Below are 26,901 nucleotides of genomic sequence, written 5' to 3'. Positions count from 1 at the left end.
AAACTAGCTATCAAGCACCAGTTCCAGTGTGTACACCACCCACAGGCTGCTGGCATAGTGGAGAGAGCCAATGGCAAGGAAATTGGCCAAACTAACAGCAGAGACTGGACTCACTTGGTGAAGGTCCTACCGTTACGCCTATTCCACATGAGGGTTACCCCACAGGGGAAAACAGGGTTGTCACCAGCTGAAATCATTTATGGACGACCCATGAGGCCACCCTGGGGACCAAGACCTTGTGTACCATTGCTCCCAGAAAGTCTACCAGCAAAATTAGATATGCATACACTAGGGGAAGAGATGGGGAAATACATATGCCAACTAACCAAAATTTTCGAAGCATTACATTCACAGGTACAACAGGCTTACAAGGAAGAGAACTACCCCACAGAGAGGAGGGACTATCCCGCCATAGAACCTGGAAATTTTGTCCTGATCAAGAACTGGGATCGAGGGAAACTCAGACCTCCGTGGAGAGGACCATGTCAGATGTTACTGAGACTCCCACAGCTGTGAAACTGAAGCGGCAATCTCGGTGGATACATCGAACAGACTGCAAACGTTTTACTGAAGGAACTGAGTAGAAGGACTCTCTTGGACTGAAGGAAAATGTATTGGTTGATAGTGGTGTTTGTGTTAATGTCTTTGAGAGGGTTCACCCCAGCATCCGGGAGATCCCATGTTAACACCTTTCTGTCTCTCTGTCACACCTATGCCAAACAGGTAGAACTAGGGGCCTGCTGGGTTTGTAACCAAATTCCCCAGCATGGGAAAACTATGATTCCAATGTCAGTAATCCCGCACACCCAGAGTGAGGAACTCTCAGCCTGGGCTTTCTCAAATAACACCCGGGGAAGTGAGGTGAGGAACTGTGGTCCAGTCAGAGATGACTGTGGCTGTCAGTGTTTTGAGGGATGGTATCTCAGGCCCCGACCAAACGGAACTTCCTATACTGGGAAACATGCATCCTGGCCATACTTGCAGGTGCCCAGCGGAGAGGAATAACTGAGACTGAGCGATTTTGGATGATCACTTTTCTCTCCTAAGGAGTAGCCAGGAATTCATGAGAGATAATCAGTTTGGCTACAGCACTTGAGGAGCTGGCCACAATACTGCAGGGGCCCTGACAGAAACACAGGCCCAAGTAACAGAAATATCTACTGAAAAGATTGCAATCTGGCAAACAGTCATACAGAATCGTATGGCTTTAGATTTTATCCCAGCTGAGAAAGGGGGAACCTGTGCTATTATTGACACAGAATGCTGCACCTATATCCCTGATGACTCTACTAACATTACATCCCTCTCCGAGCACACTGCCAAGGAGATTGACAGCATCAAGAGAGTAGGGCAGGATTTACACGGGTTCACCGAAGGGTCGAACTGGTGGTCTTCGAAGGCCTGTTCGGTAATATGTGGGGCATGATATTGCATTATGGCCTAATAGTTGTACATATCATTGTTATAGTTACTGATGTATGCTGTTTTTACCCACTGATGAGTCAATCATGTAATGATCAAACGGAGGGAATGATAAAGTATGTAAAAGGGTTAACAATAGCAGCCTGTTTTCATGAAAGAAACTGCTGATGATGAACAGATGATGAACATGACAGACCAATTGAATAACTACTTTGGTTCTGTCTTCACGAAGGAGGATATAAATAATCCTCCGGAAATAGTAGGGGACCGAGGGTCTAGGGAGATGGAGGATCTGAGGGAAATACAGGTTAGTAGGGAAGAGGTGTTAGGTAAATTGAAGGGATTAAAGGCAGATAAATCCCCAGGGCCAGATGGTCTGCATCCCAGAGTGCTAAAGGAAGTAGCCCAAGAAATAGTGGATGAAATAGTGATAATTTTTCAAAACCCTTTAGTTTCTGGACTAGTTCCTGAAGATTGGAGGGTGGCTAATGTAACCCTGCTTTTTAAAAAAGGAGGGAGAGAGAAACCGGGGAATTATAGACCGGTTAGCCTGACATCAGTGGTGGGGAAAATGCTAGAGTCAGTCATCAAAGATGTGATAACAGCACATTTGGAAAGCGGTGAAATCATCGGACAAAGTCAGCATGGATTTGTGAAAGGAAAATCATGTCTGATGAATCTCATAGAATTTTTTGAGGATGTAACTAGTAGAGTGGATAGGGGAGAACCAGTGGATGTGGTATATTTGGATTTTCAAAAGGCTTTTGACAAGGTCCCACACAGGAGATTAGTGTGCAAACTTAAAGCACACGGTATTGGGGGTAAGGTATTGATGTGGATAGAGAATTAGTTGACAGACAGGAAGCAAAGAGTGGGAATAAACGGGACTTTTCAGAATGGCAGGCGGTGACTAGTGGGGTACCGCAAGGCTCAGTGCTGGGACCACATTTGTTTACAATATATATTAATGACTTAGATGAGGGAATTAAGTGCAGCATCTCCAAGTCTGAGGATGACACGAACCTGGGCGGCAGTGTTAGCAGTGAGGAGGATGCTAAGAGGATGCACGGTGACTTGGATAGGTTGGGTGAGTGGGCAAATTCATGGCAGATGCAATTTAATGTGGATAAATGTGAGGTTATCCAGTTTGGTGGCAAGAACAGGAAAACAGATTATTATCTGAATGGTGGCTGATTAGGAAAAGGGGAGGTCCAACGAGACCTGGGTGTCATTATACACCAGTCATTGAAAGTGGGCATGCAGGTACAGCAGGCGGTGAAAAAGGCGAACGGTATGCTGGCATTTATAGCAAGAAGATTCGATTACAGGAGCAGGGAGGTACTACTGCAGTTGTACAAGGCCTTGGTGAGACCACACCTGGAGTATTGTGTGCAGTTTTGGTCCCCTAATCTGAGGAAAGACATTCTTGCCATCGAGGGAGTACAAAGAAGGTTCACCAGATTGATTCCTGGGATGGCAGGACTTTCATATGATGAAAGACTGGATTGACAAGGCTTATACTCGTTGGAATTTAGAAGATTGAGCGGGGATCTTATTGAAACGTATAAAATCCTAAAGGGATTGGACAGGCTAGATGCAGGACGATTGTTCCCGATGTTGGGGAAGTCCAGAACGAGGGGTCACAGTTTGAGGATAGAGGGGAAGCCTTTTAGGACGGAGATGAGGAAAAACTTCTTCACACAGAGAGTGGTGAATCTGTGGAATTCTCTGCCACAGGAAACAGTTGAGGCCAGTTCATTGGTTATATTTAAGAGGGAGTGAGATATGGCCCTTGTGACTATGGGGATCAGGGGGTATGGAGGGAAGGCTGGTGCAGGGTTCTGAGTTGGATGATCAGCCATGATCGTACTGAATGGCAGTGCAGGCATGAAGGGCCAAATGGCCTACTCCAGCACCTATTTTCTATGTTTCTGTGTTTCTAGATGTGCTAAGCCATGCTGAGCCATATTTCTTCTTGAGTGTAGCTAGCTGGGGTTTCAGGATGCTTATCTCCTTGTGCACTCATGCGTAAAGATAGGACAACTTCAGTCTGTTCTGTGTGTGAAAGCTATTATGACTATTTTGTAATTTGTCTTTAGGGGCTGTCACGTAGTTCATAACTTTGGCTCCAGCCTGTCCTGTGTGGGGGGTATCTGGATGGATATAACCATGGTGTAAGGGGAATTGTAAGTCAGTTAGTGGATTGGGTGGGAACAGTCATAGACTGTTCCTGTTTGAGCGACTAACTGAGTAAGCCCCGGGTGCTTGGAATAAAGAGTTTGTACTTATACGGTCTCTGAGTGACTTTATCCGGATTCCACTTCCACAGAATGGGAGTGGTTTTAAAGGGCTGGGCTGCTGGAAGCACAATATCAGACCTGGAATGATTGCAACTGGGTCTGACAGAGGCATAACTTCTTCTGGGCACATTCAGTCTCACTCCAACTATTTCCTACCTTCTTTTGTACAGTTATGTAATGTCTGAAGGACCAGAGTTTGAGTAAATGAGACTCACCAAACTTTCTCCTGACTGAATCACTGGAATGTCCGAGTCAGATGGGTTCTCTCCCGTTGATGCTGACAATCCTCGGGCTGGTTCACTTGTTGCTGTTCCCTTGTCTTCAGTCGTGGTTTGCTTCCAGTTGGGGTTTTTCTACCAATAAATCTCTCACCGCAGGTCTAACTTTAACATGAAAGATAATGAAGCACATTAAGAATAAAAAGGAGAACCAAACATTTCTGCTTAATGTTGCTAAGAACAAAACTCACTGAAATTTAAACATTGAACGTAAATATAATGATCTCGGTCAGCAATCTTTTATTGTCCCTCACACGTCACAAAACGATATGGGATAAGAAGGAGTTATCATTCTGTCATGGTGAGACATAAGACACAGGAACAGAATTAGGTGATTCGATCCATCTGGTCTGCCCCACCACTCAAGCATGACTGATCTTTATTCAAACACCATATTCCTGCCTTCCTCTTGTAACCCTGAAGCTGCTTAGCAATCATGATTATATTTATCGCTGGCATAAAATTACCAAAATGGCAGCCTCAACCAACCTCTGCAGCAACAAATTCCACAGCTCAGACATCTTTGGCCAAAATAATTTTCTCAGGTTCAAAGGTAAGCATCTTTAATCTGAGACTGTGCTGTCAGATCACAGACTCTCCATCTAATGGAAACGTCCTCTCCATGTTCACTGTATCCAGGCTTTTCAGCATTCAGTAGGTTTACTTAACCATACATCCCTCCACCACCCCCACCGTCCCTCTGAACTCCACTGAGCACAGGCCCAGAACCATCAAATACTCCTCATACTGTTACATGCCACAGTAAGGTCTTGTGAGTGGGATGATGGAATGGTCTTGTGACAGTGGGATGATGGAATGGTCTTGTGAGTGGGATGATGGAATGGTCTTGTGACAGTGGGATGACGGAATGGTCTTGTGACAGTGGGATGACGGAATGGTCTTGTGAGTGGGATGACGGAATGATCTTGTGAGTGGGATGATGGAATGGTCTTGTGAGTGGGATGATGGAATGGTCTTGTGAGTGGGATGACGGAATGGTCTTGTGACAGTGGGAGGATGGAATGGTCTTGTGAGTGGGAGGACGGAATGGTCTTGTGAGTGGGAGGACGGAATGGTCTTGTGAGTGGGAGGATGGAATGGTCTTGTGAGTGGGAGGATGGAATGGTCTTGTGAGTGGGAGGATGTAAAGGTCTTGTGAGTGGGAGGATGGAATGGTCTTGTGAGTGGGAGGATGGAATGGTCTTGTGACAGTGGGATGATGTAAAGGTCTTGTGACAGTGGGATGATGTAAAGGTCTTGTGACAGTGGGATGATGGAATGGTCTTGTGAGTGGGATGATGTAAAGGTCTTGTGACAGTGGGATGATGTAAAGGTCTTGTGACAGTGGGATGATGGAATGGTCTTGTGAGTGGGATGATGGAATGGTCTTGTGAGTGGGATGATGGAATGGTCTTGTGAGTGGGATGATGGAATGGTCTTGTGAGTGGGATGATGGAATGGTCTTGTGAGTGGGATGATGTAATGGTCTTGTGAGTGGGATGATGGAATGGTCTTGTGAGTGGGATGATGGAATGGTCTTGTGACAGTGGGATGATGGAATGGTCTTGTGACAGTGGGATGATGGAATGGTCTTGTGAGTGGGAGGATGGAATGGTCCTGTGAGTGGGATGATGGAATGGTCTTGTGAGTGGGATGATGGAATGGTCTTGTGAGTGGGAGGATGGAATGGTCTTGTGAGTGGGATGACGGAATGGTCTTGTGAGTGGGATGACGGAATGGTCTTGTGAGTGGGATGATGGAATGGTTTTGTGAGTGGGATGATGGAATGGTCTTGTGACAGTGGAGTGATGTAATGTCACGTGATGGCATGGTATAAAAGAAAAGCCGTCACTGTGACGCAGTTCTTGTTGTTATTTAATGGTTCAACCACGTTGTTGCCGGTCGGCTGTTGTGCTGGATGTCACCGGTTTTGTTTGTTACATGTTTATTTTCCCTCACAGCCTAGTATCGGAGAGTGAAGACTTTACCAGTGTTATCCAACCCCGAAGGGTTGGGTAAAGTTAATGTCGTTCAGCGATTTGGGAGTGATTGAACTTTTTGTATCTTCTTTCGGGAAATTGTGGCATGCACGTTCGAGTTAAACCCCTGCAAGGTCGGGAAGGTTTGTGCAGTGACCACCCTCCAGCCAAAAGGTCAGTTACTTTAAGAGACTTTATTTCTTTGTGATTTCATCTGACAAGGCATCTCTCCGCTGTGATTGACAGATTTGTCATTTCTTCGAAGGAATTGTTGTTTCGGGGAAGTCTCTCCTTAATGGTAATATAAATCACTTGGACTTTTGAATTTACCGCTTTAAGACTGTGCTTGAATGAGAAGTGTTTCTAAGTTTGACTGTTTGTTAGATATTGCCACATAACTGTTAACTTCCAGTTATGTTCGTCATTTGTTTACTTTTCTATGTTTTTGAGCAGAGATTCATAAATTTTGTTGTTTGTTTATAAAGCCTGACTCATTTTCATATCTATTGCTGCTGGTTCATAATACATAAAGCATTATGTCCCACATTCTTTACAATTTTTGTGGCATACCTTGTAGTTTTAAACTTTCCCAGTCCTCTTGCCTACCATCAATTAATTAATCCTCATTATAACGCATGTTATTTCAAAGTTATATCACCCTAACTTCCTTGGGAATTCTCCACAGATGGTGCACCCTTCTCGTGGGGCATTTCTTTCTCCAGACTTTGGTTGCCAGTTAAGAAATACCTCCTTAAATGAGTGCTATTGCTAATCTACCAAATTAGTTTTTAAGAATTATTTTTTGAAGTGCATGACTTACTCACCATATGCTCACCATTATCACCCAAAGTCTGCAGCAGATCCCAATCTTGCATAAATGGAACTGCCATCATCCTGCACAATCACGTATGATGCCGAAAAGGGGAACACATCATCACAAGCTGAAGTCAACTTCAGTTACACTTGAAGGCTCGCAAGAAGGACAGCCAGAGACCTTTCCTCCCAGTGCAGAAATGGCTGATACGAGAGGGCATCATTTTAAGGTGACCGGAGAAAAGTACAGGGGGACATCAGGTGTAAGATTGTTTTTAAGCACAGAGAGTGGTGCGTGGAACACACTGACTGCCAGGGTGGTGGTAAAGGCAGATACATTGGGGACATGAAAGGGATTTTTAGATAGGCACATAGATTTTAGAAAAGTAGAGGGTGATTTAGGAGGGAGTGGTTAGCCCGAACGACCTGCACTGTGCTGTAGCAGTCTATAATGCTGTCTTCAGTTATTGACTTTTCAGAATCCACACTTCATTACCAATGCCAGATTTTACGGCACATCCACCATTGCCGCAAAGGAAGTGACAGTGAATGCATCCGGAACAACTGCACTTCTTCTGGTTAAGGATCTCTGCACTCCTGATGGGGATGGCGTTGGAGTTCCAGGATTTCGACCCAGCCACCACAACGACGGAATGGCAATATCTTTTCAATGAAAATAAGTGCCGGGGATACTTTGTCACTTCATTCAGCATTCTGCAGAGAAACAGAGCAAATGTGTCAGGTTAATGGCTCTTCCTTAGAATTGATGAAAGATCTCTGATTAAGAATCACATCACATCTGAATCATTAACTGCTTCATTCTCTACAGAATGCTGCATTACCACCGAATCCTTTTCGGTATTTTATGCCTCTTTTCCCCAGATTTCCATCTTTTTTTTCTCCCTGGAGATGCAGTAAGTGATACAAGCCATAGGTTGGGGTATGCTGTTAAATGCTGGATGGAGCTGCACAAATTTAGGCAAATATGGAATATTCATAATTACTTCCAGTATTTGGCTAGTGACATTTGGCAGAAAAGCCTTGGGATTTCAGGGAAGTAGTGGTCACTGCAGTGTACCCACATTCTCCCCCGATTATCACCGATTTCTTAACGGAACCAGCTCTGGTCAAAAAGCTGAAGTCCAGCCGGACGCTTTCTCTGTGGAAATAATCCATTGACTGCTCTGCCGTTATTTGCCACATGCCAGCTCACATTTAAATATTGTGCGAGTTGCAACCCTACCCCCTCCCTTTCGTCCGACTCTACCCCGTCCCTCTCCACCCACCCATCATCCCTCATCACACGGCCTCACTCCCCCTATTTACAACCCTCCCCTTCTTCGCAGTCCCCAGCCATCGCTTCCATCCGATGTTCCTAGCCACACTCCTCCCGTTTCCAGAGGTCCCCCCTCCCCAATCACCTGCCCCGTCAGGCCCGCCGAACGACCCGGCCCAAACTTTGCTTCTCTCGCTGCAACACTTCCGTAAACGTCATCACGCTTGCAATGACATCAGACGCTAGAGTGGGCGGACGGAACAGTTCGACAGGACTATCAGCCGAGAGGAGTTTGCATACAAACCGGGGCCGCCTCTCTCATTTGGTTGGTGCAATATCAGCTATTTTACATGATCAGCTGTATTCCGAGAGAGATTTCGCGACAAGGGGGTAAAATACAATGTATGTCAAAGATTGAGAGAAATTACACCAAACCTACTTCAAACGTTGTACAGAAGTAGGATAAATCGGTGTCCTGTCGACAGTCGGTCCAACTTAATAGAGGGAAGACCAGCAGGATCCGAAAGGGTCCGGACAGTTGTGGGTATCGCTTCTCGGCCTTTTGGCTAAGATCAAGTGTAGTATATGTTCGGTCGGCCCGTAACTTGATGATCTACCAGCACATGGAGATGTCCGTGGGAGAATGCTGCCGACTGGCACATTCTCGACTGCAGGAGTACGTGCTGAGGGACGCACTGAAACTTGGTGCAGCCACCGCAAGGGCCCGGTGGGGAAGGACCACAGTATAGGTTTCTCCACCCGTGGGAGTGGGAGGGGTCGGAGGGCGGGGAGTATACCCCTCAACAATGAAATGATGTGGTATAAATACGGATATGTACTGTGTATAATGCAAACGTATGTAAAGGATGAAAAGTTATTGAATGGTTTATTGTATATATTTATTTTTGAATAAAGTATATTTTGAAATATAAAAAAAAATCTGTTCTTATCAGTTTAATATCTGATACGTCCCCTATCTGGGGACCATATATTAAATTGATTTTTGGAACAGGGAGATGGAATAGGGGCTTGCTCCGTCCACTCCGCGCATCGACCCGGTATTGCAGTGCCTCCGGGAACGGTGCACCTCCCCTCGGGGAGACTAACAACAAACAAACAGCAGAATTATGTTACCCGCATGCAGGCTGTCCGGCGTATTTCCTATTTCTGCCTCGTACTTTTTGCAGGCTACGTTTGTTCTTAATGAGGACACACATAGGCTTGCGTGGGTAAAGCAGTTTATTTACAGAATATTTAAGAGCCTCTTGACCACCACATGGAAGAAACAAGCGAGGAAACGGATTCTTCAGGTCTCAAAGGCAACAGAAACAACACGCACACAATTTACAGCAGTCGTGGATAAAGTCGGATCGGCAGTAAGTCACACGCAGACAATTAATAACGAACGTGGGAATAAAGTACACACACATCCAAGGGAAAAGTCAATACGGTGCTCGAGCCCCTTCACTGTACAGGCACGGCTCAATGCTATCAGGGACAATCACTAACACCCTATTCAATGCACACCTTACCAACAATTTTCTCCAGCCATGTTCCACGGTTCTCAGCCTAAAATGAAGCAGAGTGGTCCCTCAGAAATGGCAAAGAGAGCGTTCAGCACACGGAGCGCCCTTTTAATGCAGGAAAGCTGAAGTGCCCGGCCCAGGTAATTCCCAGGAACGCTAACGGCTCGGTGCCGGCAGACTGAGGCTACGCCTACACTACGCCGGATAATTTTGAAAACGCCGGTTTCGAGTAAAAACAACAGGCGTCCACACTAAGCGTTTTTCAAAATATCTCCGTCCACATGAGACGGATATTTGGGTGAATCTCGTCCTACTGGGCATGCGCAGGACACACAGAAAACAAGCGAAGAGGAAACGGTGAACTTAGTGCGCGTTTGTCCAGTTACAGACTAGAGAAACTTGAAAGGAATTGCTCTTGGCTCTCGCGCAGGACTTAAAACTTATATAAAAAAAACAAATACTGGAGCGTATGAAGACAACCAATGGGGAGTTCACGGACAGTATGGCCCAGCTGACGACGAACAGCGCTGTTCCAAAAACTGACTAACTGACGAAAAACTGACTAACGCTGCTGCATTAATAAAGCACCTTGTTAAATGTATAAAACGTCTGCATCAGCGTTATTTCCATACAATGTTACACATTTATTGTCAGAGAAGTACTTGCATAAATAGGTAAACTACCTTCATACAAGCAAGGACAGAAAACAGGGCGAAGTGAGAATACTTATTTATTCAGTAAGCTATGGGTCAAAGTATTTGGTGAGTACATTTCTAACCCGTATGGCTTCAGTCTCGTCCGTCTGTTCTGAAATTGTTAGGTGGTGGCGTTCAAGAAAACAACGAACATCTGTTCCGGCTCGTCATGACAGCGTTTTTAAATAGTCAAAAACGCTCACTTTACAATTTAGCTCCCACGCCGTTCACACCGGCTGCGCGTTATAACAGCTTGCGCAGTACCAAGCAGAAGCAGAAAAAAACATTGTTGTTGTGGTGTTGTCACGACAACGTTTTTAAATCTCTCCGTTTACCCCGTACACACTACGCCGGATATTAAGCGTTTATCAGATTTATTCACTCTGGAGAGTGTTTTCGAAAATCTCCGTTTTCGGGGGCTGAAAACGCCGGCTCAGTGTGGACGGGGGAAAAAACGAAGAGAAAAAGCTTCGTTTTCAAAATTATCCGGCGTAGTGTGGACGTACCGTAAAGCTGATTACAAAGGCCAATTACCCGAGGCCATATCCAAGGCTAATTAAAGAGGCCAGTGGTTCGGTGAGCAGTGATGGGCGAGGAGGGGTCAATCCTTGATTGGCAGGGGGCGTGTCTTCCGACCAGGAGTGGGCAATGTTGTCACGTGACAGTCACGACCCCTCCAGTACAGTCCACCCTCGGTAGCCACGCCACTCGCCAAGCGTTAACAGTGAAAAGGAAAGGAATACATCTTAATGGAAGTCTTACACTAACTATTTCTAAGGTTAACGCTTTTTGTGACTAAAGATAGGCAGACGTGCTCTTAATAATTGGGCAGACACAACATAACACACACAGCGATGATAACGAATGGGTGCAATCGACCAGTTGCCCACCACCCCACCGCTACAAAGCTCCTTCCACAGGGTGTAGAGGTCAGGGTTGGGGATCCATGTCCATGTACAGCTGCCTGCGCGTAAAACGGGCAGGGGTTGCGTCTCCAGCCCTTGCCTCTGCCCTACGGATCAGGGTGGGTGCCCCCCGCTGCATCTATTCAAGCCCTTCCAGGACGGTGATGGCATCCCGCACGGTCCTCCCGTTAGCTGGTGCCATGAGAGGCAGGATCGGGGTGCGCGGTGGTGACCGGGTATCCTGTTAGGGCACCGGTCACCCGGGTGTTTGCTAAAAAATTACGGTCGCAGGCTCCCTGGTAGATGCCGCTGACCAGCGCCCACTCTCTAACAGTCCGGGGGCCCTCACTGACCGTACCCCATTGCGGGCGCCGGTGTAGATCCCACTCCAGGAGGGTGGGGTACCGGACCCTCACGGCGGTCACCAACCGATCCCACAGGGTAGAGCCTTCCCTAATCTCCGGCTCCGGCGCCCGTGGGGCGTTGTTGATGCTTTGTTGGTCAGAGAGGCTCCCCGGGGCGCTCGCGTCTTGAAGAGAGAGGTTCATGTTGGGGGCCGCTCATCCCACAGCCGGAGCAGCCCCGCGGCCAGGTGCTCGCCACGTGGGTCCAACTGCTCGGACCAGACCACCGGTTTACCGTGGTCCGCCAACGCTCAAATCCCTCTCTCGTCGGTCCACCCGGGAATCCTATGCTCGGTGCCAGTACTGGCTTTTCTGCCCCTGTTCCAGAACACTTTCCCCACTAGCGCCAATTATTGTAAGTCAGGAAACAGATTCTGCAGGTCTCAAAGTCAAGGGCTCTGGGCTCACAGTCTGGGTAGTGAAGGATTTTATTTACAGGAGGCAAACAGGGGAAAATGGCAACAGAAGCAACACGCGCACCATTTACAGTAGTCGGATCAGCAATAAATCACATTAAATCGCGTGGGGACAAAGTACACACAGACATATACAACCCCCCTTCACTCTATGCAGGCACACCTCTTCTGCTTATGGACAATATCCACACTCCCAACCCTATTCAAAGCACAACTCACAGACAGCAGGGTGGTCCCTCGGAGGTAGCAAAAAAGAGAGAGGGTCACGCACCCGTGGGCTCCTTTATAGGACTGGAAGGTCCAGCCCAGGTGATTCACAGGGAAGCCAATGGCTCGGTGCCAGCAGGGTTAAGCTGATTACAAAGGCCAATTGCCCGAGGCCAAGTACAAGGCTAATTAAAGGGGCCAATGGTGAGGTGAGCATTGATGGGCGGGGTGGGGTCAGATCTTGATTGGCAGGTGACGTGTCTTCCGACCAGGTAAATGGGCAGAGCCGTCACGTGACAGTCCTGACCCCAGGACAGACGCCAACTGCGTTTCATTGGCTTTGTATCTGGAGTCGGCACAATGACAATAAAGTTGCGTCTCGTCTGATCTAATCACTCAATTCAGACCCAAACAGGAAATGTGCAGGTTTCGTTCAAATCAGTCTGTGTTTATAAACACTCATTTCTATTTACATTCCTCCGGCCTCACTGGACTGGAACACTGAAACACCAAGTGAGAAACAGCTCATTCAGCCCCTCTAACTATCAACAAGATGGCGGCTGCTCTCCCCTCTCAGCCACATGTTTCTGCCCGATCCTCATTTCCTCGATCCCTTTGGTCTCCACACATCTGCCAGCCTCTGTTTTATGTGAGGATGATCACTGAGTCTTCACCACCCTCTGTGGTGGGGATTTACAGACATTCACCACCCTCAGAGTGGAGACATTTCCCCTCATCTCAGTCCCGGACAGTCCACCCCCTTTCTCAGAGACTGCGATCCCTGGTTCAACCGATAACGGCAGACATCCCACCCTGCAAAACTCATTTCAGGGAGGTAGCATCCCCGCCCCCTGCAACCCAATATCTACTCCGTCCCCCCCCCCCGCCCCCTGTCGATCTCCAAGGGTGTATGTAATACTTTGTTTAATCATCTTGTCTAATCTGTAAACCAAGTTGGGTATATGCAGAAAATGTGACATTAAAATATGTACTTATATTATATTATGTTTATTCTATTACAACTTTAAGCAAGTCTACAAGGAGTTCGGCCTCATCACGTAGGACATCAATAGTGTAGCTCCTCAGGAGCCAGCCTGTGTGTGTTGCTTGAAATTCCAGCATCTGCAGATTTCCTCGTGTTTGTGTAGTTTAAATAACGTTGGCTATGCTAATGAACAAGTGACACCTGTTAAACTCACCTCAACATGTCTTTCACATTTTGGCCCACCATGGGCAATAGAAAAGTCACTGTTGCAAACAGTGCAGTGAGCAACATTGTCATTATTTTTGAGGTCGACTGTAAAGCCCACCCACGGAGAAAACTGATAGGTCGACTTAGCAGGAGTCCCCAACCTTTTCTGTACCACGGACTGGTTTAATATTGACAATATTCTTGTGAACCGGCCGACTGGGGAGGAGATGGGGTGTTAATCACGACCGGAATATAGGTGATAAGTCAACCATAAGTCACTTATAAGTGGCTAATACACTCAATTTCGTTACTAAAAGGGGTTATCTAACGAATTTAATATTAAATACACAGAGCATATTTTCCTCGCATTAATAGAGTGATAAATCAATTATAAGTCAATAGCATCATAACATTTTAAGTAACGTTTGGATATTAAACAGCGCTTATTTTCCTCGTGTGAACATATAAAATCATTGCAACACACCAATATCACTGAATCAGTGGGAGCCCTGGGCTTGTTTCCCTGCAACAAGACGGTCCCATGGAGGGGTGATGGGAGAGCGTGATACTCGAAGGGGGTTCCTTATGTCCAGTGTATTCCACAATTTAGTTTTCATTACAGAAAACCCTGCTTCACAGAGATATGTTGGAAATGGAAGCAATGTTTTCAGTGCTTTCGTGACTATCTCAGGATATTCAGCCCTGACTTTGATCCAGAATGCCAGCAAAGATGTTACATCAAACATACTTTTCAGCCCGCCGTCATTTGCAAGCTCGAGGAGTTGATCTTCCCGCGCTGACATGGATGACGCACGGGTAATGACCTCGCGTGCGTTCGAGTTCAACAGTGGGCGTGACAGGAAATGAGGAAAGGTGCAGCGGACTCATACCGCCAAATCATATTGTTTCCACCATTCTTAGCATGAAGAGAGACCAATCAGGATGCTCGCTCTCCCTCTCAATAAAATCAATTTCCGGGATATTGTATATAATTTCTGGGCGTCAAGGAGCCACGATCAATATGCGGGAGACTCCCGGAACTTCCAGGAGAGGTGGGATGTCTGTAATGATGCTGTGCATTTCAATGTGTTCACCTCTCAGTCCTCCATTCTCTAATCAGCGGTCCCCAACCACCGGGCCGCGGACCAGTACTGGGCCGCAAAGCATGCGCTACCGGGCCGCGAGGAAACAACATGATTTGGCAATATGAGTCAGCTGCATTCCCTGTCACGCCCACTGTTGAACTTGAATGCACGTGAGGATATTACCCTCACGTCAACCATGTCAGCGTGGGAAGGAGATCAACTCTTCGAGCTTGCAAATGACGGCGAGCTGAAAAGTATGTTTGACATAACACCTCTGCCAGCATTCTGGATCAAAGTCAAGGCTGAATATCCTGATAGCCAAGAAAGCACTGAAAACATTGATTCCATTTGCAACATATCTCTGCAATGAATGCAATGAAAACTAAATTGCGGAATAGACTGGACATAAGGAACTCCCTTCGAGTATCACTGTCTCCCATCACCCCTCGATGGCACCGTCTTGTTGCAGGGAAACAAGCCCAGGACTCTCACTGATTCAGTAATATTGGTGTGTTGCAATGATTTTATATGTTCACAAGAGGAACAACATGAGAGAGGTCTGGAGGGGGATGAGGACCATCACTGGGTTCCGGCAAACCAGCAACAGAGGAGCTGAAGGCAGTGTGGACAGGGCCAACGAACTTAACCTCTTCTTTAACAGATTTGACATTGTGACCCCTGCCCATCCCCAACATGAGCCATCTGTTGTCGGCCCCCAACCAACACATATTCCACTCTCCCCTCCTACCCCTCCTCACAGTCCCCCACCCTGTTCTCATGACTATACCCCTTCCCCACACAAAACCACCACGGTGGGCTTCACAGCTGAACAGGTGAGAAGACAGCTGAAACGTCTCAACCCAAGCAAGGCTGCAGAACCTGATGGTGTCAGTACCAGGGTGCTCAAAGCCTGTGCCCCTCAGCTATGTGGAGCACTTCGTCATGTATTCAACATGAGCCTGAGGCTCTGGAGGGTTCCTGTACTGTGGAGGACGTCTTGCCTCGTCCCTGTGCCGAAGACGCCGCACCCCAGCGGTCTCAATGACTACAGACCGGTGGTATTGACCTCCCACATCATGAAGACCCTGGAGAGACTTGTTCTGGAGCTGCTCCAGCCTATGGTCAGGCCACACTTAGATCCCCTCCAGTTCGCCTACCAGCCCCGACTAGGAGTTGAGGATGCCATCGTCTTCCTGCTGAACCATGTCTGCGCCCACCTGGACAAGCCAGCGAGCACTGTGAGGGTCATGTTTTTTGACTTCTCCAGTGCGTTCAACACCATCCGCCCTGCTCTGCTGGGGGAGAAGCTGACAGCGATGCAGGTGGATGCTTTCCTGGTGTCATGGATTCTTGATTACCTGACTGGCAGACCACAGTAAGTGTGCTTACAACACCGTGTGTCCAACAGAGTGATCAGCAGCACTGGGGCTCCACGGGGGACTGTCTTGTCTCCTTTTCTCTTCAACACTTACACCTCGGACTTCAACTACTGCACAGAGTCTTGTCATCTTCAGAAGTTTTTGGATGACTCTGCCATAGTTGGATGCATCAGCAAGGGAGATGAGGCTGAGTACAGGGCTATGGCAGGAAACTTTGTCACATGGTGTGAGCAGAATTATCTGCAGCTTGATGTGAAAAAGACTAAGGAGCTGGTGGTAGACCTGAGGAGAACTAAGGTACCAGCGACCCCTGTTTCCATCCAGGGGGTCAGTGTGGACATGGTGGAGGATTACAAATACCTGGGGATACGAACTAACAATAAACTGGACTGGTCAAAGAACACTGAGGCTGTCTACAAGAAGTGTCAGAGCCGTCTCTATTTCCTGAGGAGACTGAGGTCCTTTAACATCTGCCAGACGATGCTGAGGATGTTCTATGAGTCTGTGGTGGCCAGTGCTATCATGTTTGCTGTTGTGTGCTGGGGCAGCAGGCTGAGGGTAGCAGACACCAACAGAATCAACAAACTCATTCGTAAGGCCAGTGATGTTGTGGGAATGGAACTGGACTCTATGACGGTGGTGTCTGAAAAGAGGATGCTGTCCAAGTTGCATGCCATCTTGGTCAATGTCTCCCATCCACTACATAATGTACTGGGTGGGCACAGGAGTACATTCCGCCAGAGACTCATTCCACCGAGATGCAACACAAAGCGTCATAGGAAGTCATTCCTGCCTGTGGCCATCAAACTTTACAACTCCTCCCTTGGAAGGTCAGACACCCTGAGCCGATAGGCTGGTCCTGGACTTATTTCATAATTTACTGGCATAATTTACATATTACTATTTAACTATTTATGGTTCTATTACTATTTATTAATTACTATTTATTATTTATGGAGCAACTGTAACGAAAACCAATTTCCCCCGGAATTAATAAAGTATGACTCTGACTAATATGCGCTGTGTGCTTAATATCCAAACGTTACTTAAAATGTTATGATGCTATTGAGTTATAAGTGACTTATATAACCATATAACAATTACAGCACAGAAACAGGTGATCTCTGCCCTTATAGTCCGTGCCGAATGCTACTCTCACCTTGTCCCACCGACCTGCACTCAGCCCATAACCCTCCATTCCTTTCCTGTCCAATTGTTCTTTAAATGATAATTATCAAACCTGCCTCTACCACTTCTACTGAAAGTTCGTTCAACACTTACTTCAAGCTCCCCTGTACTCCCCTGATAATTGACTTATCACTATATTAATGACTTGGATGAGGGAATTAAATGAAGCATCTCCAAGTTTGCGGATGACACGAAGCTGGGTGGCAGTGTTAGCAGTGAGGAGGATGCTAAGAGGATGCAGGGTGACTTGGATAGGTTGGGTGAGTGGGCAAACTCATGGCAGATGCAATTTAATGTGGATAAATGTGAAGTTATCCACTTTGGTGGCAAAAATAGGAAAACAGATTATTATCTGAATGGTGGCCGATTAGGAAAAGGGGAGGTGCAACGAGACCTGGGTGTCATTATACACCAGTCATTGAAAGTGGGCATGCAGGTACAGCAGGCGGTGAAAAAGGCGAACGGTATGCTGGCATTTATAGCGAGAGGATTCGAGTACAGGAGCAGGGAGGTACTACTGCAGTTGTACAAGGCCTTGGTGAGACCACACCTGGAGTATTGTGTGCAGTTTTGGCCCCCTAATCTGAGGAAAGACATCTTTGCCATAGAGGGAGTACAAAGAAGGTTCACCAGATTGATTCCTGGGATGGCAGGTCTTTCATATGAAGAAAGACTGGATGAACTGGGCTTGTACTCGTTGGAATTTAGAAGATTGAGGGGGGATCTGATTGAAACGTATAAGATCCTAAAGGGATTGGACAGGCTAGATGCGGGAAGATTGTTCCCGATGTTGGGGAGGTCCAGAACGAGGGGTCACAGTTTGAGGATAGAGGGGAAGCCTTTTAGGACCGAGATTAGGAAAAACTTCTTCACACAGAGAGTGGTGAATCTGTGGAATTCTCTGCCACAGCAAACTGTTGAGGCCAGTTCATTTGTTATATTTAAGAGGGAGTAAGGTATGGTCCTTGTGGCTACAGGGGTCAGGGGGTATGGAGGGAAGGCTGGGTTCTGAGTTGGATGATCAGCCATGATCATAATAAATGGCGGTGCAGGCTCGAAGGGCCGAATGGCCTACTCCTGCACCTATTTTCTATGTTTCTATGTTTCTATGTTTCTATATTCATGCAAGGAAAATATGTGCTGTGTGTTTAATATTAAATTCATTAGATAAACCCTTTTAGAAACGAAATTGAGTGTATTAGCCGCTTATCACCTATATTCCGGTCGTGATTAACACCTCCCGCCCCCCCCCCGGAGCAGAATTGCCAAAAACGATTTGTAGAAAAAAAATCGGCACGTGCACGCATGCGCACTGGTGCCTGCTCAAGGCTTCATGGTCATTGTAGTCTTTCTCAGGGTAAACACCATGTATTTGACTGCTACTCTTGTCCGTTGGCAACCCTACTCCCCCCCCCACCCCTCCGGTTGGCCGGTCCGCAAGAATATTGTCAATAATAAACCGGTCTGCCGGTCTGCGCTGCTAAAAAGGTTGGGGATCCCTGCTCTAAATGAAAGGGTTATCACATTTGATCTTCCTTCATATGATGACCCCACCACTCCAGGGATCAGTCTGGTGAATCTTCATTGCACTCTCTGTAACAAATACTCTCTAACCTCTTTGTTAACCCTCTATGGAATTAATTTCCATCTTCTGCAGCCCCGTGTTGCCCCAACCACTCACCTCCCACCCTGTCACTATTTCCACCTTCCCACCTCCCCCTCACCTGGATCCACATCTCACTCCCCAGCTCTTGCCCCATCCCCACCCCTCACCTCTTTTCTCTATTTCCCGTCCACTCTCAGTCCAGAGGGAGGGTCTCGGCCCGAAATGTTGACGGTCCATTTCCTTCCACAGATGCTGCCCGACCCACTGAGTTCCTCCGGCAGTTTGTTCTTTGGTCTGTATAACCCGTGTTAGTGTGGGGAGCGGGATTTTACACCATATTCCCGGTACAATCTCAACAAAACACAAATAATTGTCACTTTGCCCGGACCATTGGCCCCGCTTGCAGGGCAACAGTCTGCCGGTGTTTGCCCCCCAATGTGGTGAATCACCACCACCGTGGGCTCAGACATTTCCACAGATGAGCCCCTCCTGTCCCCACCGGGACAAACATCCTGTCCGCCCCCTCTCTCACCGTCTTCATCCTTTCAATAAAATCCCCCTCTCCCTCCCCGGGGAACCGGCATCAAACCGACGGTCCGAGCGGTCTCCTCCTACCTCTCAGCGATACATAGAAACATAGAAAATAGGTGCAGGAGTAGGCCATTCGGCCCTTCGAGCCTGCACCGCCATTTATTATGGACATGGCTGATCATCCAACTCAGAACCCTGCCCCAGCCTTCCCTCCATACTCGCTGATCCCTTTAGCCACAAGGGCCATATCTAACTCCCTCTTAAATATAGTCAGTGAACTGGCCTCAACTGTTTCCTGTGACAGAGAATTCCACAGGTTCACCACTCTCTGTGTGAAGAAGTTTTTCCTAATCTCGGTCCTAAAAGGCTTCCCCTTTATCCTCAAACTGTGACCCCTCGTTCTGGACTTCCCCAACATCGGGAACAATCGTCCTGCATCTAGCCTGTCCAATCCCTTTAGGATTTTGTACGTTTCAATCAGATCCCCCCTCAATCTTCTAAATTCCAACGAGCATAAGCCTAGCCGATCCAGTCTTATATCATATGAAAGTCCTGCCATCCCAGGAATCAATCTGGTGAACCTTCTTTGTACTCCCTCGATGGCAAGAATGTCTTTCCTCAGATTAGGGGACCAAAACTGCACACAATACTCCAGGTGTGGTCTCACCAAGGCCTTGTACAACTGCAGTAGTACCTGCCTGCTCCTGTACTCGAATCATCTCGCTATAAATGCCAGCATACCATTCGCCTTTTTCACTGCCTGCTGTACCTGCATGCCCACTTTCAATGACTGGTGTATAATGACACCCAGGTCTCGTTGCACCTCCCCTTTTCCTAATCGGCCACCATTCAGATAATAATCTGTTTTTGTTTTTGCCACCAAACTGGATATCCTCACATTTATCCACATTAAATTGCATCTGCCATGAATTTGCCCACTCATCCAACCTATCCAAGTCACCCTGCATCCTCTTAGCATCCTCCTCACAGCTAACACTGCCACCCAGCTTCGTGTCATCCGCGAACTTGGAGATGCTGCATTTAATTCCCTCATCTAAGTCATTAATATATATTGTAAACAACTGGGGTCCCAGCACAGAGACTTGTGGTACCCCACTAGTCACTGCCTGCCATTCTGAAAAGGTCCCGTTTATTCCCACTCTTTGCTTCCTGTCTGCCAACCAATTCTCTATCCACATCAATACCTTACCCCCAATACCGTGTACTTTAAGTTTGCACACTAATCTCCTGTGTGGGACCTTGTCAAAAGCCTTTTGAAAATCCAAATATACCACATCCACTGGTTCTCCCCTATCCACTCTACCAGTTACATCCTCAAAAAATTCTATGAGATTCGTCAGACATGATTTTCCTTTCACAAATCCATGCTGACTTTGTCCGATGATTTCTCCGCTTTCCAAATGTGCTGTTATCACATCTTTGATAACTGACTCTAGCATTTTCCCCACCACTGATGTCAGGCTAACCGGTCTATAATTCCCCGGTTTCTCTCTTCCTCCTTTTTTAAAAAGCAGGGTTACATTAGCCACTCTCCAATCCTCAGGAACTAGTCCAGAATCTAAAGAGTTTTGAAAAATTATCACTATTTCATCCACTATTTCTTGGGTTACTTCCTTTAGCATTCTGGGATGCAGACCATCTGGCCCTGGGGATTTATCTGCCTTTAATCCCTTCAATTGACCTAACACCACTTCCCTACTAACATGTATTTCCCTCGGTTCCTCCATCTCACTGGACCCCCTGTGCCCTACTATTTCCGGAAGATTATTTATGTACAACTCCAAATGCATAACGGGAATCTGTGTAAACATTCGCACTTTTGTCTGTTGCTAGGATACAGGCACAAGTCAGAGCAAAGAGCTCAGCCTTCTGGGCGGAGACAGCTGCCTCAAAAGAGGCCTGCTCAACTATTTCACTGTCCGTCACTATCACATAGCCAGAATATCGTTTTCCTGCTGGATCCACAGAAGAGCTTTCATCCTCATAAAATGTTGCCTTGGGCCTGAGGGGGTATCGCGGAAGGGATGGGAGAGTCTGTCCTTCTTTCACGGTGATCTGGACAGGGGGGCAGTTGATGCTGCCGACTTCATGGCCTGAAATTGCCCAGAGATGGGGTAGAACGTCTTGGGTTTGGTCAATATTAAAAGAGTGTCTTACTAGATGTCACGCCTTCACCTCCGACTCCTTCCAGTATCGGAGTTGGCCCGCAACCAAGTCTTGCCAGTCTCCCTCGGTACTGGGGGCTTGTTTCGTCAGGGTGTAGGCAAGGAACCCAGGCTCTTTGGCTTGAACCCAGGGCAAACCCTAACGGTGATATGGGGAACCACCAGTCCTGTCTGTTGCCAAAGGAAATCCGGAACTTCGACCAGTAATGCAGTGCCCTCTCTTCCTTTAACCTCTCCAATCACCATGACTGGGAACTTCTGTCCCTCGAGGGATGCATAATGTTGGCTTTCCTCAGCTGAGCACCCCGTAGGGACATAGCACAGAGTCACATGGGGGTCAACCACTGGCAGAAGGGGTTCAAAGGCAGTGGAGTCCAGATTAATTGCCCACCACTGGGGGGTTGGAAACTGAGGAATCTTTCGGTTGTTGGCTAGTCCCAGGGTGATACCCTTGTCTGTGCATAGAATCTCGACTTCCAACGGACAGAGCAAGTCTCTCCCTGCTAGATTACACCCTGGACTGATGGTGAGTGTAAATGAAACCCCACACTGGTTCCCCTGGAATTCCACCTGCAGTGGCTGGGTATGTGAATACGTACGTTCTGTGCCTTCGAACCCAGACAGAGTGATTGTAGCGTCTGATAGCTGGAATCCATTTTCTGATACTATTTCCTGATCGAGAGTGGTTGTGGTTGCCCATGTATCAATCATGAACAGAATTGGAATTCCAGCAAATTTCAATATTACGTTGGGCTCTTCCCGAGGGGTGGTGCTCACGGTAGGAAGCATCCTTGCTTGTCAATTTTTAAACGGGTTGTTGTCCCACCTGTCCTTTGGTAGGTTTTTGTTCCAATTTCTGATCCCCAGCTATAGTCCGCTCGCGTCCTTCCCAGTGAACATATTTACCTTTAATATTAGTGCCCTTCGGGGCTGATCAGGATTCGAAAGTCGGCTCGCAATAGTATGTCAAAGCTCGTCGCATTCGATTTCGTTCACTGTCAGGCCAATTCATTTTATTTGTTTTAATCGTGTTGGCTAACTTAGTTGGTAAGCATTGGAACAGTAAGGCATTAAACTGGGGGACTGATTCCCATCATTAAAGGCTTTGTCTCCTGCGAAAGTGCCATAGCAGGCCACAAATCGCTCCCAATAGTCTGGTCCCGATTCCCCAGGCTTAGGTTTGCATTCAAGTATTTTAGTGATGTTTACAGGTTGTTGGAGAGCCCTTTCCAAGGCTTGAATAATCTGGTCTGTCTATTCATTCTCATTATTGTTTCCTGCCTGTAACTCCTGATAGGTTTGGTATCTCAATTCTGCCTTCCATTTCAGCCCCTCATCAGCTGAGAGAATCATGCAGCAGAGACAGAATAAATCTTCCCGGGTTGCATTATACATTTGTGTAGTACTGCGGACATACTGAGCAAACTGTGCTGGTTTTTCTTTTCTATCTGGGGCCTGATTCATGATCATTATCATTTCCTGAGGCTTCTTGGGTGCATACACAGGAATCACTGAGGGCTGTCCCTCCTCCTGCTCGTGGATTGGGCAGCATTTGGGTGGGCAATTGTCCTTGTGGAGCCATTAACTCTGGGGTTTTATTGGATTCTTCCCTCCCTGTCTCAGAATAATCCTTGGTATTCCCTTTCTGGATCTCAGGGTATCGAGAGTCTCCCCTTCCCTGCCGCTGCTGTTTTACCCGAGTGGCCACTATATCTGAGTACCCTGAGGATTGGGGTTCAGGGGTTCAGGGGCACTGGGTGCACTTGGCCCCTGGTAAGGTGGGGGTGTAAGATGGGTGCCCACTCCTCATCATGGTGACTGCCCTTAAACAGGGTCAGTCTGCCAGACATGGGTTCGGGATCTCTCGTTTCCCTATCAGTTCGAAGTTTAGTGTGACATTCCTGCCCTTCTCTCCTATCTAGGCCGGCCTTGGTTTGCTTACGTAGTTTTTCCTGCTCTCGTTTTCGGTGCCGATCCACCCATTCACGCTCCGCTTTTAGCGTCTCCCAACCTTTGGTGTTCCTTCTGCAACCACGATCCCTTTGTCAGATGCATTATTCCTCCAACATGCTAATGATACACTGTTCCACTTTACATCTTCCTTTTCCTTCCATTCCCTTTTCTGAGATGGATGATCAGCTATGATCATACTGAATGGTGGTGCAGGCTTGAAGGGCCGAATGGCCTACTCCTGCATCTATTTTTTATGTTTCTATGTTTTTATGACTACGGGGTTCTCTGGGCACATGGGGATTCCTGACTGCCTCTGGCCACCCCATTAGTAATGCCACCTTTGTAAACAACTTACTCACCATTCTACAGCTACCTCGAGTTTTGTCTATTATTAAATGTGCGGCCCACATCCGCATGTCCGACCGGGTCACTACAGGCAATGCTTCAGCGGATAAGACAGGGAAAAGTGCGGTCGAACCCTTGGTAGTTGTAGTTCCCTCGGGTTTCCTTCAAGCAACCTTCTGTGACTGAAGCAGAAGGGGTTTGCCAGACATGCGGGAGGTACGTACTTTTCAGGGGGACGTCTCTGAGGAGGAGCACAAACTGTGGTCCCAGACGGGGTGCCAGAGAGACCCCGACCTAGGTTTTTGTATCACCCCAGTGGGACAGGTTTGTGTTCCTGCACAGTTTTTACCAACTTTGGTCAATTATATACATAATTGTACACACCTGGGAAAGGAGGGAATGGTTGGTAACCTGTACCCTGTACACCGGGTACGACTCCCTTGACAGGTGAACCTTTTTCACGTCTACAGGTTGATTTCATTGAATTGCCTAGAGTGCATTGCTATAGATACTGCATAGTTATTATAGATGTGTTTAGTAGATGGATTGAAGCTGTTCCAACTACCATTGTATTGCTAAGACTGTTGTGAAGGTATTATTACGGGAAATAATTCCAAGGTACGGCCTGCCAAAGATGCTGCGTTCTGACAATGGACCACACTTTGTGGGAAAAGTAAACAAAGGAGTATGTAACGAACTAGTTATCAAGCACCAGTTCCACTGTGTACACCACCCACAGGCTGCTGGCATAGTGGAGAGAGCCAATGGCACTCTGAAGAGTAAATTGGCCAAAGTAACAGCAGAGACTGGACTCACTTGGTTGAAGCTGGCCCTAATCCACATGAGGGTTACCCCACAGGGGAAAACAGGGTTGTCACCAGCCTAAATCATTTATGGACGGCCCATGAGGACACCCTGGGGACCAAGACCTTGTGTACCATTGCTCCCAGAAAGTCTACCAACAAAATTTGATATGCATACACTAGGGGAAGAAATGGGGAATTATATATGCCAACTAACCAAAATTCTCCAAGCATTACATTCACAGGTATGACAGGCTTACAAGGAAGAGAACTACCCAGCAGAGAGGAGTGACTATCCCACCACAGAACCTGGGAATTTTGTCCTGATCAAGAACTGGGATCGAGGGAATCTCAGACCTCGGTGGAGAGGACCATATCAGGTATTACTGACCACTCCCACAGCTGTGAAACTGAAGGGGCAATCTCGGTGGATACATCGAACAGACTGCAAACGTGTTACTGAAGGAACTGAGTAGAAGGACTCTCTCGGACTAAAGGAAAATGTATTGGTTGGTAGTGGTGTTTGTGATTATGTCTTTGAGAGGGCTCACCCCAGCATCCGGGGGCCCCCATGTTAACACCTTTCTGTCACACAGGTAGAACTAGGGGCCTGCTGGGTTTGTGCCGAAATTCCGCAGCATGGTAAAACTATGGTTCCAATGTCAGTAATGTTACATGCTCAAGGAGATCTGTGGTTTTTGTGAGAATGCTGTAATGGTCTTTTGGAGGTCACCTGATGTGATTTTCCCGCCGTTGTGAGGTCACGTGATGACATGTGCCCCATGACTATATAAGGGTCGACTCAGGTGATGCAGTGGGTTTTTGAGTTTGTAGATTTCCAGGTAGAACGTGTTGTGCCTCCATTTCTGTTGCGTGGTTGTTTTCGTGACGCAGTCTCATTTTTAAAACGGACGGTGCATTCTCTTACAAGATATTGTATTTGAGCTGGGAATTTGTGGCTGGAAGTGCCAATTTACTCAATTCGGACAGTTTTGAAGGGAGAGTGAAGAATTCATCGAAGTGAAGGATCGAAAGAAGTCGGCATCGTTTGGCAGTTTAATAAAGGATCGACCTTATTGAGTCTTCGTTGAAGAGAAGCTGCATTGAGATAACTCTTGCAATAGTGCAATGAGTTCATGCACAAAGGCTCTCTCTCTCTCTAAAAGGTGCGTCGGTGAAGAAATCGTTCTCCAGAGAAGTCTCTCCCAATTGAATGTGTAAAACTGATGGACTTTCGAAGTTATCGCTTTAAGAACTGTATCTGACTGTATCGCTTTAAGAACTGTTTTCAGCATTTAACACTTTAAGAACCAGAGCCGAGTGGCGAGTTGGTGAACAACTGCGTACCTGTTAACCTCCAGTTAAAGTTTTCCTTTGTTTTTCTTCCTTATCGTTTATACATGTTTAATAAATGTTCGGTTGTTTTTATAAAACTTGTCTCGGTTAATATTCATTGTTGCCGGTTACGTAACATAATTTTGTGGGGGCTCATCCGGGATATGTTCCGATTTTGAGTTTAAGTGCTGGGAATTGCCATTTTGATTTGGAAAGGGAATACCCGATTTTTTTTTTTTTTTTTTTTGGTTTGATTGGTGTGTGTGTGTGTGTTGTATTCGGCAACAATGGATATTGACGAGTTTTTGAAGACGCCTGACTCAGGATTTTTTGAGACTGCGAGAAAACCTGTGGTATTGGAGATTGCTAAGAAGTTGGATATTAAAGGGATTACGAGAAATTCTACCAAGGCTTTCATACAAAGAAAAATTGCTGAACATTATATTAATTTGAAATGTTTTGAGGAGGAGGTGTTAGATAAGTTTCCAATGAGTAAGATTTAAAATGGAAATGAAAGAAAGAGAAGCTGAAAACCAGAGGAAATTTGAGCTAGAGATGGAGAAAATAAGGTCTGGGAATCAGTCTTCTGGTTCTACAAATCAATTTATTGCTAGTCGTGAGGTTGTTTTGGCTCCTCCATTGAATGAAGCTGATGTGGATGCATATTTTCAGCATTTTGAAACAGTTGCTCTGAGTTTAAAGAGCCCGAAAGACCAATGGCCAGTCATGTTACAAAGTGTAATTAAAGGCAAGGCACAACAAGTTTATACAGCTTTAAATGCTGAGCAAGCACTGAATTATGATATTGTTAAAGAGAATATATTAAAAGCATACGAGATGGTTCTGGAAGCGTATAGAGAAAGATTTAGAAGTTTAAAAAAATTGACGGAAAAAACTTAATGTGGAATTTGCCTATGAGAAATCTGTGTGTTTTGAGAAATGGGTTTCCTCTAAAAATGTGAATGGGGAGTATAATAAATTAAAAGAGCTGATTTTGCAGGAGGAATTTAAAAGAAGCATTCCTGTTGAAGTGAGAACATACTTAAATGAACGGGACACTGCTACATTGCAGGAGAT

At 46.6% G+C, this 26,901-nt stretch overlaps 1 long non-coding RNA gene, 1 other non-coding gene and 1 pseudogene across 11 annotated transcripts in view; 2 read left to right on the top strand and 1 right to left on the bottom strand.

The window, feature by feature from the left end:
* LOC134342219 (uncharacterized) overlaps positions 1-26,901 on the bottom strand; it is a 58,615-nt gene that overhangs the window by 10,163 nt on the left and 21,551 nt on the right. For 5 of the 10 annotated variants that reach the window (XR_010016973.1, XR_010016978.1, XR_010016975.1 and 2 more), the window contains 2 exons: positions 6,804-7,506; positions 3,938-4,105 (listed from right to left, as the gene is read on the bottom strand). This is a non-coding gene — a long non-coding RNA (uncharacterized LOC134342219). Of the gene's footprint in view, positions 1-3,937; positions 4,106-6,803; positions 7,507-8,213; positions 8,327-12,233; positions 12,584-26,901 lie in introns of those variants that run through there. The other 5 variants (XR_010016977.1, XR_010016972.1, XR_010016981.1 and 2 more) reach the window with 4 other exon arrangements.
* LOC134342226 (U2 spliceosomal RNA) lies at positions 8,615-8,693 on the top strand (annotated as a pseudogene).
* On the top strand, positions 8,978-9,160 carry LOC134342225 (U2 spliceosomal RNA). The gene has a single exon (XR_010016986.1). It is a non-coding gene; the product is annotated as a U2 spliceosomal RNA (small nuclear RNA).

This window comes from Mobula hypostoma, unplaced genomic scaffold (genome assembly GCF_963921235.1).
Source record: "Mobula hypostoma unplaced genomic scaffold, sMobHyp1.1 scaffold_95, whole genome shotgun sequence".
NCBI classification, from domain to species: Eukaryota; Metazoa; Chordata; class Chondrichthyes; order Myliobatiformes; family Myliobatidae; genus Mobula; species Mobula hypostoma.
Note: the sequence above shows the minus strand (reverse complement) of the source record. Positions and strands in the feature narration are given on the sequence as shown.